The sequence below is a fragment of the Taudactylus pleione genome, unplaced genomic scaffold (genome assembly GCF_031769625.1).
Source record: "Taudactylus pleione unplaced genomic scaffold, aTauple2 ptg001476l, whole genome shotgun sequence".
NCBI lineage: Eukaryota > Metazoa > Chordata > Amphibia > Anura > Myobatrachidae > Taudactylus > Taudactylus pleione.
The window spans coordinates 1,091,304-1,107,230 of NW_028285874.1; positions in this window are offsets into that span (position 1 = coordinate 1,091,304).

Genomic DNA, 15,927 nt, shown 5'->3' on the forward strand with positions numbered 1-15,927 from the left:
AGAACTGTCATATCCTATGCTGTCTCTGCATGTCTAGTAAAGAAGCTTCCTTGATACATTTCATGACATACTGATGCTCCTGCCAGGGGGAATATCTATAATGGGTGAAAAATTTTATGTGCACATGGGACCTTTGGTTCAGGGGGGCCCATACACCACACACCCTGGACTCATATAGATCTAGCTGCAACCTTTAAATATACTTACCCCTCCGACAGCTGCAGAAATCACTGGGAAAATGACCACCATGGCCATTTTTCAATGCTTCGCGCATGAGCAGTAGAGCTGTCCTGGGACAGCACCTTGTCAGCGTCTACGACACTGCCGAAGAGGAGGGGGCCCAATGGGAACCTGCACACAGGCCCCCTCCTCTCTTAAACCACCTCTGGCTCCTGCTTTATCTAAAAATATAACTCCCAATCACAGTGTGGAATCCTGTGTGCACGCCTGTGTGTGTCTTTGGATGCAGCCACTAACAGTGACTTGCCCTGGTCTGCTTAGCCACTCCCCTGATACTTTCCTGGAAACACTCTATGAATTCCACATCCTGACTTCCAAATCTGTTCTGCGTTTCTGAACGCATACAATAGCAACACACGTGCTGTGCGACTGGGATGCATTCGCAGACTTAAAACATTGGCCACCTGTGTGCGGCATTGACATTGCCTGCAACTGGAAATCAGCCTTTTAATTGTCACTATAGGGTAGATGTACTAAGCCTTGATGAGGGATAAAGCACCAACCAATCAGCTCCTGTCATTTTTCAAACACAGTCTGTAAGATGACAGTTAGGAGCAGATTGGTAGGTACTGTACCTCCACCCACATTATCTCTCTCCAAGGTTATAGTCCAATTAGTGTAATGACATGGAATCTATGCCTTCTTTCTGCACTTACCATACACACATCGGACTATAGATTCCATATTGAAAAGGCAGTTTTGACACCATGCCGTTAACAGTGAAAATTCCGCCTATAATGAGATCTCCATCCTGGGAGTATTTATATGGAAATAAATATTTGCTCTTTACAGGAAGATGACATCCAGGTGCCGGGTTCTGAGTCTCTGATTTGCAAAGTGAAAGACTCACGACGCAGATATTAAATACAAGGTTAAACAGTTTTAGAAACGTGTTGATTTTGTATTCTTTAAATTTCCTCATTAGCAGCTGAATAATTCTAATAAAATAATTAAGACACAAATCAAATTAGAAATAAAGCAGTGCAGCATTTAAGTCAATATGTGTGACATAAACATGTATTTTGTGCACATTCGTATATACAGTATTGTGTTCATATATTTAGGGGGGAAATGTACTAAGTCCTGGAGAGTGATAAAGAGGAGAGAGATAAAGTACCAACCAACCAGCTCCTAACTGCCATTTTCTTTAAACACAGCCTGTAAAGATACAGTTAGGAGCTGATTGGTTGGTACTTTATCTCTCTCCTCTTTCTCATTCTAAGGTTTGATACATCTCCCTCTTAAGGTGGGTACACACTTGAGAGATGTTATCTGCAGATTGACTGACCTGTAGATATATCTGTAGATGATGGTTGTTCATAGATACTTGTTGCCATTTAGGTAATTATTCATATTTTAAGAAGATTAGGATTAAAGACATTGCCTGAATTAAAATCTCATTAATAGTTATTTTAGATATATATACTTTATAGTAAGAAATAGATTAAATAAAATGAACACAGATACTGGTATGCAGAGGGGAGTGTCAAAGACCACAATCAGAATATGCATATCCTTAGCAAATGTATGTTATCTGGCCTTTTGTTCAGTTATACTAAGTATATACTTGCAAGTATACAATTCATGTTAGTAATTGTCTAAGTTTGTTAAATTGTTTTGTTTTGTGTGTCTTAAGGAAGCATAAATATAACTAGTATATATATAATTACTGTGTATATTTTATTCTGTATAATTTGACTGTAAATAAATATCAGATGATTAGAGCTGGAATTCCATGTCTGAACTCACTTTCGGAATCATATTTTCATAATTCATATGTATGAGAACTGCATGTACTTGCAAATATATATATATATATGTATGTATATATATATATATATATATATATATATATGATAAAACGTATGTTAATTGAATTTTATCTACTTTTATAATTATATATAAATAAAGTATACATATATTATTATTGAAGATTCCTTCTTCAATAATTGGCACCCCTGGTATAAATATAATATATAAAAGATTCCTCAACACACTGAACAACCACCATCTGCGGTCCCACTCAACAAGGGATGTGGCGTGTCTCCCTCCCCAGCAGCCTCTGCAGCAAGTGTATGGGTGGTTGGCTGACCACTCATATACACAGCATGATGAGCAGATATATCTGCCATTGGGTGTGCTGCACAGCCAATGCGATATGTCTGTGAACAACATCGTTCATAGACATATTGTCTGTACACACTATCGTCTGTACACACTGGCCGACAGGCAATTAAAGTAAAATAAATGTGAATTCCAATCAACTTACTTGGAGTTCCAAAGTCCAAAAGATTTATTTGCATAAAGAAATACAAAGATTACCGCCAAATGCGCATGCGTGGTTGGCACAACAGAAGGCTTCAATTCTGAATGCACTGACTTGCAGGGTCAGTGTAGTACATTTTATAGACATAAAACCTTAAAAGAGGAACCTTAGTGTTACTGGTCACTACACACTAGATTACAGGTAAAAAATTGCAACTGGTCAAGCTTTCACACTGTCTTCCTGAGACGTGGTAACATCTTGCTTGTCATCATTGTTGTATCCATGTGTGCTTATGTCTTCAGGCGCTCGACACCCAGAGTGGGAAAATCCATGCAACAGTTTACAGTTAAAAACAGATTCTTAACTTATGGAAAGCATATACATTAACCAAAAAAGCTGCAACTACAAGCAATGTTGAATAAAATAAGTGATCACAAATCTGTGATCACTTACAAAATCAAATATATTTTCATACATAGAATTGCAGTGCTATATTTACACACTGTTATTTTGGAAGTTGTGCAACATTTGTAAAGAATATAAACACTAATATATAACAATTCATGATATTGAAGAGCAATATTTAAGTATATGGAAAAATATAAAATATGAGTTAAAAGTACAGAAAGTTGTTTATTGTTGTACTTCATTCAATTTTGCTTTTGACTTCGACAGTCCACCCTTTGGTAGTCTAGTAAACTATCACCTTTCTTAACTTATGACATTAAGCCAGACATAGAATTATGTTACTTATATATATATATATATATATATATATATATATATATACATATATATATATATATATATATATTTATAATACAAATCATACATTGATCATACAGTTGAGTACAGAAGGAAAGGGTAAAACAACCTTTATATGCACTCAGATACCTAGGGACCATTGGTAGGGTGTGGGAACTCATCTATCCTATAACGGATGCTTGGGTAACTTTGGGCTAAATTTTCTATGATATCTGGAGTAACATTCACTTTTGCATGTAATTATGTATGGCTAAATCTATTCACATTTCTTTCCTTAGTAGAACCAATTTAAATATTTAAAAATATACATACATTTCTTTACCATCCACCAATAAATACTAATCCTCTAAAGGATGTTTGCCTATTTCAAATCACTATTATGCATACATAGACCTTTTTTCTTCTTCAATTATGGGCTTATAATATTTACAAACCCTCCATAGTGTTTCAAAATCCCAAATTTTAATCAGATCTATTTATTATACTAAAACTGAACAATGCATTAAGTTGGACCAAAGTTTCTATCAATTTCTCATCTGATTCCACACCTTCCAAACCCATTCTCCATCACTTGATTACCTTTGCAAAAATAGATTGTCCAGTTCTGTGTTGTAATACTTTATTTGGAACCCTAGCATACATTTCTATACCAAGTTGATTGATTTGGTTGGTTGATTTGGTTGTTGGTCCTTTTGAACATATTCCTAACACACTTTATAAATAGAGATATCATTATAATAAAAAAAATATCACTAGTATGATTGGTATATCATATACCCTGGTTACCAAATTTTGACAATTTAATACCATCTTGTTGGATTGATTTTAAGTTTTGAATATCAGTATTAATGGATCTTTGTTATTTGTTTATTGGACATGTGTCACCACAGTCAGTATTACCTTCTCTTAAAACACACTAATTCAAAGTTTGGGGAAAAGGACAACCATTCATTTAGTGCCCAACATGATCAGAGACAGAAGCTTTAAACTCATCTGTTATCATCTTGTTTGCTTTCTCACACCCATGGTGAACCTGACAGTCATTTCATTATCACAGTTCAATGTTATCTGTCCAACAAAATATATATATATATATATATATATATATATATATATATATATTTCCAATGGTGACAGGTTCTGTTACTTTTGAAATACCTTGCAATGCTTCTTGCAATACTTACCCTGTCTCAGTCATCACCTCAATCAAACTTATTTTTTTTATAACCAAATTAAAAACAAATTGCCCTGAATAAACATTTCAAATTACCACATTATACAACTTGAATGAAGTTGTTTTGTATTAAATGGGTTGGAATGAGCCCCCTGTGGTAACTCAACCTTTGCATATTTATCAGTGTCTGTACGCTGAGAGTCTCAAAAATCAAAGCAAAAACAATTTGGTTGCCTGGATTCTTGGGAACTGAGCGAATGGTGAGGCTGCCACTCTCTTTGAACCTCATCAGCTCTCCTTTTCTTAATAATATAATATAATAATATGTGTAATCCCTATATATGCCAGTGCTTAGACATTTTACATCTGTCACTACCAGTGGAAGTTGATAGTCCTTTGTGTCCCTTGTGAATGTCATATTGGTGTTCTACCCACAACGGCCCTAACTGCGTGGAGTTTGTATATTATCCCTGTGCTTGCATGGGTTTCCTCCGGGTACTCCGGTTTCCTTCCACACTCCAAAAATATACTGGTAGGTTAATTGGCTTCCCTCAAAATTGACCATAGTGTGTATGTTTGCGAGCATGTTGTAGGGAATATAGATTGTAAGCTCCACTGGGGAAGGGACAGATGTGAATGGTAAGATATTCTCTGTAAAGTGCTGCGGAATATGTGTGCGCTATATAAATAACTGGTAATAATTAAAAAAAAATTGTTATTTGTAAGAAGCATAAAACATGATTCTTATCTATCATGGGACCCCAACTTTATATATAAAATCAAACTGATATAAATGTTCCATGCAATCATGCGTATCTGTGTAACTGCTAAATCCTCACCACTCTCCAACCTTTGTATCTTATGAGATACATATGGTAAAAAAATACAGGATTTAGCATAATACATCTTTGTTATTATTTGTTGATGCCATAAGGGATAACTTCCATCTTGTGCTCGTTTATGTAAAATTTAGAATGAGCAGATACAGCATACTATGCATATAACATTAGATCACACCCTCATATTGTATCTTTCCTATATCCTGTCTGGTGTCAAGTGCCTCGTCTCCTGGGTCAGACATGTCCCAAATATTTCTCCTTTGACCGACATGACTGCAGCTTATCCTTATAATGTGTCCTACTTGCAAGAGATGACACAATTGTTTTAGTAGCAGGCAAAAAAAGACAATAATGATCATAACAATAACTCATCCATATGACTAAGGATGGATACATATAGAGGTTATTAAGGATCTGGTCAGCCCTATTTCTACAATAAAAGTTTGATTAGTACCAGAAACATGAATTTTTACATTAAGTTAATAATTGAGGTTTTCTGTCAATCTAACTGGCTGTAGCATACAGGAATGACCTAAACTTCAAGACTTATTGACATACTCAGTGTAGCATTTGTGCTTGTCTCTGGCATGTAGCATCAGCTACTCGGTATTCTCTGAATAATTCCCATATGATGGGGCTCTTTCTAATCCTTGATCCCTTCTAAGCCAATTACCCTGTTCCTAATATTGTGTAGGGTAATTTCTCCCATGTACCTGAACATAACCTGAGTCTCTATTTCCCTTCTTATACTGTCCCAATTTACATTTCCTGGCCATATGTCCTATTTGTCCATATGTCTAATACTTAACTGACTGTAGCTGTCTTTCCTTACCATACGGTCCATGTACCTTTGATGCTGTTCCTGCTGGGCCTGCATACTCACAGTCATTAGTTTTTCACTTTGCATTTCATTCCTGTTAGTATCTGCAGTTAAGCAGATTATATTGTTTGCAATTTTCAGCCTTAGTTGCTGCTGAGACACTGCACTAATTACTGCCTGTCTGTGTGCAATATCAGTTGTACACTAATTGATTCTCCACTCTGTGCACAGCCCATCTGCACATTAGTCTGTCACTAAGGGAGTTTTGCCCTGGTTTGGGCCCTGTGTCTGTTAAATTCCAGCCAGCCCTTCACTCCATGCCGGTGATAGAGTTTTCTTGTGCTTCTGGTTGTGTCAGTCTCCTGTTCTACAGTCGAGTTCCAGAGTCCAGTCTGATGTGATATTTCTCTGTCATTCGCTCCATCCAGGTGGCATGCTTTGCATTTCATATGCCATGTCATCAAGGTAGCACGGTGTGCACCCAAGCCACAGCCATGTGTGTCATCTCAGCGGTTAGTAGTGCACTACCATCCCGAGACCACATCAGCATCAGGCAGCTTGTGTCAACCCGGCGAAGCTGGTCGTATCCATGCATCCCTACTGCACAATCCAGCACATTGACACCAGTGTCAACCTGGCGGCACTGGTAGCAACTCAGCATCCAAAGTGCACCATCCGGCACACCGATCCAGTGTCAATCCAGCGGTGTTGGTAAATCTCAGCATCCAAAGTGCATCACCCTGTGCACCACCACCAGTGTCAACCCGGCAACACTGGTAAATCTTGTCAAGTCAATGTGCACACTCCATTGGAAACTAACCAGCCCTCATGGCTGCTTCACCAACCCAAAGGCTGCATCTCATCTTTGGCCCCCAGGCCACAACTAGCCAAGATCAATCAGCCCTCAAGGCTGCTTCACCAGCCCAAAGGTTGCATCTCATCTTTGGCACCCTGTCCACAACTAGCCAAGACCAATCAGTCCTTAAGGCTGCTTCACTAGCCCAAAGGCTACATATCTTCCTCGGCCCACAGACCACATCTAACCAGCCTTCAAGGCTTCCACACAGCCCAAAGGCTGCATCTCACCCTCAGCCCTCAGGCCGCAGCTGGCCAAAGCATTCCAGCCCTTGAGGCTGCTACACAGCCCAAAGGATGCATCGAAAACTTGATGCCACCACTAGTCCAGGCGAATCAGTTCTCAAGGCCATCACCATACCCTATCCAGAATTAATTACCCTCACTTTCCCAACACTTTCTCTTGATGATAATTTTATCATGGTCATTAGCTGATTCCCTAAGGGCATGTACCATGATTCCTCTCCAATTTTTATTTGTGGGTTCATGGACATTACCTAAATTCTTAATTCATTTTTGACAATTTGTTAGATTTTTCCTAGGACCTGGGAATTCAGTAATAATTGACTGTAATTCAGATCTACTCCAATGACAATGCATAGCTACATTTCTTAGAGGGAACACACACTCCTTGTCAGGCTTACTATTAGGAACAGTTATTGTGCATACAGGGTATAGTCCTGCAGGTTCACTATTGTTTATGCTAATTGCAGGGACTATTGTTTCAGTAGCATGAATGCTCCTGGGCTTATTAACATCTGAGAGCTCCTCCTGAGCCTCAATTATGGCCACTGGAGCAGAAACTACCCCTCCCCTCTTTTGTGGGCCCTCCTGTAATTTGATTATATGAGAAACAGCAGAAATTAAAGCAGGTTCATTGTCTTCATCAAAATCATAATATTTTTTTCTTTTTCCAACACTGGATACAAATTAGATTTAACTTTCTTATCAGCGGTAATTAGGCCATCATCTGCGTATGGCGGAGGTGGTGCATTTGCGACTTTTGTAACCAACTGTGTCTCTTTGTTCGTACCAGTGTGTGTGATTTTTTTCATACCATATACTGCCCTCATGTAGCCACACATTCAAAAACATATTATGTTTAAGTTGCCACTTCAGGAATCTTAATGTATAAATCTTATCTTTAACTGAGCTCAATATTTCTGGGTCAAAGCTACCAACACTAGGAAATGGTATCACACATTTTGCAGTCAGTTTCATCCACTTATCACAGTAGGGTATTGCCTTCACACTATTTGTGCATAATACATCTTGCCGACCCTACTGGTCCTAATTAATTTGCCCCTGCCACATCTGCTTTGCTCTCATAGCAGAAAATATTATTCCTGCCGTATGCAAACAGACCACGGTGCATGTCCACAGGCTCACATTACCTTAGTGACATGTCCTCCACTATTCACAACTGGAAGCAAACCAAGTCAAACTTCAAGGTGCTTTCCAGTGTGGTCCCTAACACACCCTGTTAGAGACTGATACAGTCACTCAGTTACAATTTCTTGTCTCTGAGCCAGGCCAATCACCTGCTGTCATTGGTACTATTTACCACAAGCTTTGATGATTGTAAACAGTTCAAGCCGATTAAAACTTTCTTTAACCACTTGCATTTCTGAAATATCCTTTCAAGCTAATCTAACACCACAAGTATTTCTAATACCAGCATTATCTTGTTTATTTCAAAAACCTGAATGCCTCTTACCTTGGCATTCAGCTCGAGACCTCACATGGGTTTCCCATGTTTCTAAAGTGACGTGACCTCCACTTTTAACAATATTTCAAACACACAATTCACATACACACTTTGTTTCCTGTACAGAAATTTTCTATTGCTGGCAGCTTATTCCCTGAAACTTCTAACAATTTACTTCAGTATACTATACTATAGCAGAACAAATATAAACATTTGAATTTAGTGACAAACAGAAAATGCGGTATATACATGTAACTTAAAGACTCAGCTGCTTACACTTGAAAATAACCATGCAATTTAAGTACACAATCTCTTTACATAAAAAAAATCACAATAGGACTTTTGTAGGAATTCGGCTTGCCAGCACCAGATGCACTCTAAGAGAAAGTCCAAAAGATTTATGAGCATAAAGAAATATAAAAAGAGTACCACCCATATAATGTGCATGTGTGGTTGGCACAACACAAGGCTTCAATTCTGAATGCTCTTACTTGCAGGGTCAGTGTGATACATTTTATAGACAGAAAACCTTAAAGAAGTAAGCTTAGTGACACATATAACAGTTTAGATAAACTGGTCACTACACAATAGATTACAGGTAAAACAATGGAACTGGTCAAGCTTTCACACTGTCTTCCTGAGTCGTGGTAACATCTTGCTTGCCATCATTGTAGTGACCATGTGTGCTTATGTCCTTAGTCCCTCTCCTCTCAGAGTGGGAAAGTGGCAGGTAACAGTTTACAGTTAAAAACAGGTTCTTATGGAAAGCACATACATTTACCAAACAAGCCGTAACTACAAGCAATGTTGAATAAAATAAGTGATCACAAATCTGTGATCACTTACAAAACCAAATATATTTTCATACATAGAATTGCAGGGCTATATTTACACACTATTATTTTAGAAATTGTGCAACGTTCGTAAAGAATATAAACACTAATCTATAACAATTCATGATATTGAAGAGCAATATTTAAGAATATGGAAAAATATAAAATATGATTTAAATGTACAGAAAGTTGTTTATTGTGTTGTACTTCATTCAATTTTGGTATTTGACTTTGACAGGCACATGATATATCGGTCATTCAGTTGAACGGCCGATAAGTTGGTCAGTGTGTACCCAGCATTAGAGTCAATAGGTATTTTGCACTTGCAGCCCTAGCATCTGCAATAGACACAGATAGCACATTCAAATAGATTAGAATAATGGTACGCATGTGTACAGCGGCGGGATGCATCATATGTATGTTCTTTTTGTGATTGTGTGGGTTTCCTCCAGGTGTTCTGGTTTCCTTCCACACTCCAAAAACATACAGGTGGGTTAACTATGTTCTGACAAGAATTAACCCTAATGTGTGCCCATATGTAAGGGAACATAAGGCCTGATTCAGATCTGCATACAAATGCCATTGCAGCTGCGATCTCTCACAGAATGCAATTGTAAAAATATGCTAATGACTCAACCACCGTCCAGTGCTTAGAGACGCCCACTGACAGCATCTCACACCAACCGCTCATGCACAAAACTGGAAACGTAGAACACAGATAAGCCGACCACCAGCCTTCTGAGTAAGTTTAAGCTGACGCAGATGCAGCGGATCTCCAGACATGCAGAGGGCTCTACTGCTGTGAGCAAGGACGCAGTGGCTAATTTATGGACACCCAGAAAACAGTTTTAAAAGGTCTGACACCCCTGTGTTTTTGAAAACACCCCCCGTTACCTCCCCAAAATGCTGACTACCTGTCAGTCACTAATAAATCCTCTGTGTGAGCTTAATAGGAAAACAATCACTTTGCATGTGCACTGTGTAACTTACATGCATGTGTAATGGCTAATAATAGCTTCATCTGCATAAATATCGGCCCATCTGAATAAGGCCCATAGATTACTGCAAAAGGAAAAAGGGAAGTGTAATGTGCACAAATCCATTAATGTATATATTACAATTAGGGGTGAGCGGGTTCGGATTTTTGAAATCCGAACCCCTCCGAGCCCCCCCGATCCGAGGCAGATCCGAGTCAGGCTCGACTTTTCCCGCCTGACTCAGATCTGAAATCGAGGCAAAACGTCATCATCCCGCCTTCCGAGTCTCGCGGGTTTTGGATCCTATATAAGGTACCTGCGTCGGCGCCATTTTCTCACTCGGCTGTGGACAGTGAAGAGGGAGGGTGGGAGTTAGGGCTGGCTGGGCTGTGTAGTGTAGTGTAGTGCAGAGTAGTGTTGTGCTTTGATGTGCTGCGCTGTGCTGCTGTTGTCCACTACTTCAAAGTCAATAGGGGCTGGCTGTGTTGTGCTGTGCTGCTGTTGTTAATAGGGGCTGTGTCCACTACTTCAAAGTCCATAGGGGCTGGCTGGACTGTGCTGTGCAGTCAGTTCTCCATAGGGGCTGTGTCCACTCCAAAGTCCTGTGCAGTGACCCAGTCCTAAAGGGGTGCTGTAGTGTTGTCCAGGGGGTGCTCTGTCCATCAGGGGTGCTCCCCCCAAGTGCTAAAAAAATAATATTTTGTGTGTTTGTGAATTGTGTGCGCAGTAGCCACACGTGCATCAACAAAGTAGTGCCAAGCGAGCGCCTGTGTCATAAGTAAAGGGCCGGCTGGCTTGACCGTTAAAGGGTGCTGTAACCCCCAAAGTACACTCCAGTCCAAACCAAAAAAAAAATAATTTTCTGTTTGTGAATTTTGTGCGCAGTAGCCGCACGTGCATCAACAAAGTAGTGCCAAGCGTGCGCCTGTGTCATAAGTAAAGGGCCAGCTGGCTTGACCGTTAAAGGGTGCTGTAACCCTCAAAGTACACTCCAGTCCGAACCAAAAAAAAAATAATTTTCTGTGTTTGTGAATTGTGTGCGCATTAGCCGCACGTGCATCAAAAAAGTAGTGCCAAGCCTGCGCCTGTGTCATAAGTAAAGGGCCGGCTGGCTTGACCGTTAAAGGGTGCTGTAACCCCCAAAGTACACTCCAGTCCGAACTAAAAAAAAATTATTTTCTGTGTTTGTGAATTGTGTGCGCAGTAGCCGCACGTGCATCAGCAAAGTAGTGCCAAGCGTGCGCCTTTGTCATAAGTAAAGGGCCGGCTGGCTTGACCGTTAAAGGGTGCTGTTACCCCCAAAGTACACTCCAGTCCGAACCAAAAAAAAAATTATTTTCTGTGTTTGTGAATTGTGTGCGCAGTAGCCGCACGTGCATCAACAAAGTAGTGCCAAGCATGCGCCTGTGTCATAAGCAAAGGGCCGGCTGGCTTAACCATTAAAGGGAGCTGTAACCCCCAAAGTACACTCCAGTCCAAACCAAAAAAAAAAATATTTTCTGTGTTTGTGAATTGTGTGTGCAGTAGCCGCACGTGCATCAACAAAGTAGTGCCAAGCGTGCGCCTGTGTCATAAGTAAGGGGCCAGCTGGCTTGACCGTTAAAGGGTGCTGTAACCCCCAAAGTACACTCCAGTCCAAACCAAAAAAAAAATTATTTTCTGTGTTTGTGAATTGTGTGCGCAGTAGCCGCACGTGCATCAACAAAGTAGTGCCAAGCGTGCGCCTGTGTCATAAGTAAATGGCCGGCTGGCTTGACCGTTAAAGGGTGCTGTAACCCCCAAAGTACACTCCAGTCCGAACCAAAAAAAAATTATTTTCTGTGTTTGTGAATTGTGTGCGCAGTAGCCGCACGTGCATCAACAAAGTAGTGCCAAGCGTGCGCCTGTGTCATAAGTAAAGGGCCGGCTGGCTTAACCATTAAAGGGTGCTGTAACCCTCAAAGTACACTCCAGTCCAAACCAAAAAAAAAAATATTTTCTGTGTTTGTGAATTGTGTGCGCAGTAGTCGCACGTGCATCAACAAAGTAGTGCCAAGCGTGCGCCTGTTTCATAAGTAAAGGGCCAGCTGGCTTGACCATTAAAGGGTGCTGTAACCCACAAAGTACACTCCAAACCAAAAAAATATATATTTTCTGTGTTTGTGAATTGTGTGCGCAGTAGCCGCACGTGCATCAACAAAGGAGCAGCGCCAAGCGTGCGCCTGTGTCCCATAAGTAAAGAGCCGGCTAGCTCATTTCTTAAAGGGTGGTGTAACCCACAAAGTGCACTACTCTCCAGCAAAAATAAAAAAATATTTTCTTTGTTTGTGTGCGCTTTAGCCGCACATATATATCAATATAACATAAATGGAGGACCAAACTTTCTCCGATGAAAATAAAATAGGGAAAGATCAAGAACCACTTCCTCCTAGTGCTATTGCTGCTGCTGGGAGTTGTTCATCATCCCAGAGAGGAAGTAGGAACATCACTTCTTTTACTAAACAATTGACCCTCCAACAGTCTCTAGCGATGAGGATGAAGTACGACAGCAGTCATCCTGAAGCAAAACGTATAACTGAGGCCTTGACTGCTATGTTGGTGTTAGACGTGCGTCCGGTATCCGCCATTAGTGCAGTGGGATTTAGACAATTGATGGAGGTAGTGTGTCCCCGGTTCCAAATCCCGTCTAGATTCCACCTGCATCCTCAAAGCAGCAGCGACATGCATGCGTCTGTCTGTTAAAGCGTGGTGACACCCTCAAAGTGTGCTACACAAACAATAAAAATATTGTTCTTTTTTTTCGGTCTTTGTGAAATGTGTGGGCTGTAGCCGCACCTGCATCCTCAAAGCAGCAGCGACATGCATGCGTCTGTCTGTTAAAGCGTGGTGACACCCTCAAAGTGTGCTACACAAACAATAAAAATATTGTTCTTTTTTTTCGGTCTTTGTGAAATGTGTGGGCTGTAGCCGCACCTGCATCCTTAAAGCAGCAGCGACAAGCGTGTGTCTGTCTGTTAAAGGGTGGTGACACCTTCAAAGTGTGCTACACAAACAATGAAAATATTGTTCTTTTTTTTTCTGTCTTTGTGAATTGTGTGGGCTGTAGCCGCACTTGCATCCTCAAAGCAGCAGCGACAAGCTTGCGTCTGTCTGTTAAAGGGTGGTGTAACCCTCAAAGTGCTCCAAAAAATAAAAAACTATTTTTTTAATGTGTACGTGACTTGTGTGCGATGTAGCCGCACGTGCATCAACATAGTTGCAGCGCCAAGCGTGCGCCTGTGTCATAAGTCAAGGGCTGGTTTGGACATCTGGTCCAGACTGAAGGACATGCCAACAATTTCTGACAAGTCTACTGTCACTGCATATGATACTGTCCTCAAAGCAGCAGCGACAAGCGTGCGTCTGTCTGTTAAAGGGTGGTGACACCCTCAAAGTGTGCTACACAAACAATAAAAATATTGTTTGTTTTTTTCTGTCTTTGTGAATTGTGTGGGCTGTAGCCGCACTTGCATCCTCAAAGCAGCAGTGACAAGCATGCGTCTGTCTGTTAAAGGGTGGTGTAACTCTCAAAGTGCTCCAAAAATAAAAAACTATTTTTTCTGTCTTTGTGAATTGTGTGGGTTGTAGCCGCACTTGCATCCTCAAAGCATCAGCGACAAGCGTGCGTCTGTCTGTTAAAGGGTGGTGACACCCTCAAAGTGTGCTACACAAACAATAAAAATATTGTTCTTTTTTTTCTGTCTTTGTGAATTGTGTGGGCTGTAGCCGCACTTGCATCCTCAAAGCAGCAGCGACAAGAGTGCATCTGTCTGTTAAAGGGTGGTGTAACTCTCAAAGTGCTCCAAAAAATAAAAAACTATTTTTTTAATGTGTTTGTGACTTGTGTGCGATGTAGCCGCACTTGCATCCTCAAAGCAGCAGCGCCAAGCGTGCATCTGTCTGTTAAAAGGTGGTGACACCCTCAAAGTGTGCAACACAAACAATAAAAATATTCTTCTTTTTTCTGTCTTTGTGAATTGTGTGGGCTGTAGCCGCACTTGCATCCTCAAAGCAGCAGCGACAAGCGTGCGTCTGTCTGTTAAAGGGTGGTGTAACTATCAAAGTGCGCTCCACAAACAATAAAAATATTCTTTTTTTTTTTTCTGTCTTTGTGAATTGTGTGGGTTGTAGCCGCACTTGCATCCTCAAAGCAGCAGCGACAAGCGTGCGTCTGTCTGTTAAAGGATTACATCGGTGACAGCATCCAAGTAGGCATGTCAGACAGTCCGTACCTGTACTGGCAGGAAAAAGAAGCAATTTGGAGGTCCCTGTACAAACTGGCTCTATTTTACCTGAGTTGCCCCCCCTCCAGTGTGTACTCCGAAAGAGTGTTTAGTGCAGCCGGGAACCTTGTCAGCGAAAGGTGTAGGAGGTTGCTTCCACAAAATGTGGAGAAGATGATGTTCATAAAATGAATTATCAACTCTTCCAGGGAGACCAGCATCCAGAACGTACAGAGGGACCTGTGGTTCCAGCGGGGATGAATTAATACTCTGTGAGGATGAGGATGTACACACTGAAGAGGGTGAGGAATCGGTGGATGAGGAGGATGAGGATGACATCTTGCCTCCGTAGAGCCAGTTTGTGCAGGGACAGATTAATTGCCAGCTTGTTTTGTGGGGGCCCAAACGAACCAATCATTTCAGCCACAGTTGTGTGGCAGACCCTGGCGCTGAAATTATTGGTTTGTTAAAGTGTGCATGTCCTGTTTATACAACATAAGGGTGGGTGGGAGGGCCCAAGGACAATTCCATCTTGCACCTCTTTTTTTCTTTGCATTATGTACAGTTTGGGGCCTAGTTTTTCAAACTGCCATCCTGTCTGCCATTGCAGTTTTATGCCTAGATGGGTCACATGTTTGTGCCGCCCACTCGTGTCGCTTAGCATAGTCATCCAGCTACCTCGGTGCAACCTTTTGGACAAAAAAACACTATTGTGAGGTGTGAGGTGTTCAGAATAGACTGGAAATGAGTGGAAATTAAGGTTATTGAGGTTAATAATAGCATAGGAGCAGAAAAACCTACAAATTCTGTGACTTTAGCTGTTTTTATGCTATTTTTCAAAAAAATACAGATCCAAAACACAAAACCCAGAACCCAAAACACGGAAGGGTGGTTTTGGCAAAACCAATCCAGATCCAAAACACGAAGAAAGATCCAGATCCAAAACCAAAACACAAAACACGAAAAGTGGCCGGTGCACACCCCTAATTACAATATAACTTTTATTAAATATTCATTAAAAAAAATATTCCCTCTAAGGGATAAATCGGCAAAATATAAAAAAAAATGATAGAATATAGAATAGAATGTGAAAAAAATTAACAAAATGTGTCAGGGGTCTGGGCATACCATACATAGGAACTCCTTATAGTATCCTAGATATTAATGGCCACTGTTAAATCATCTATTAAGCTGATGAGCACTAAGATA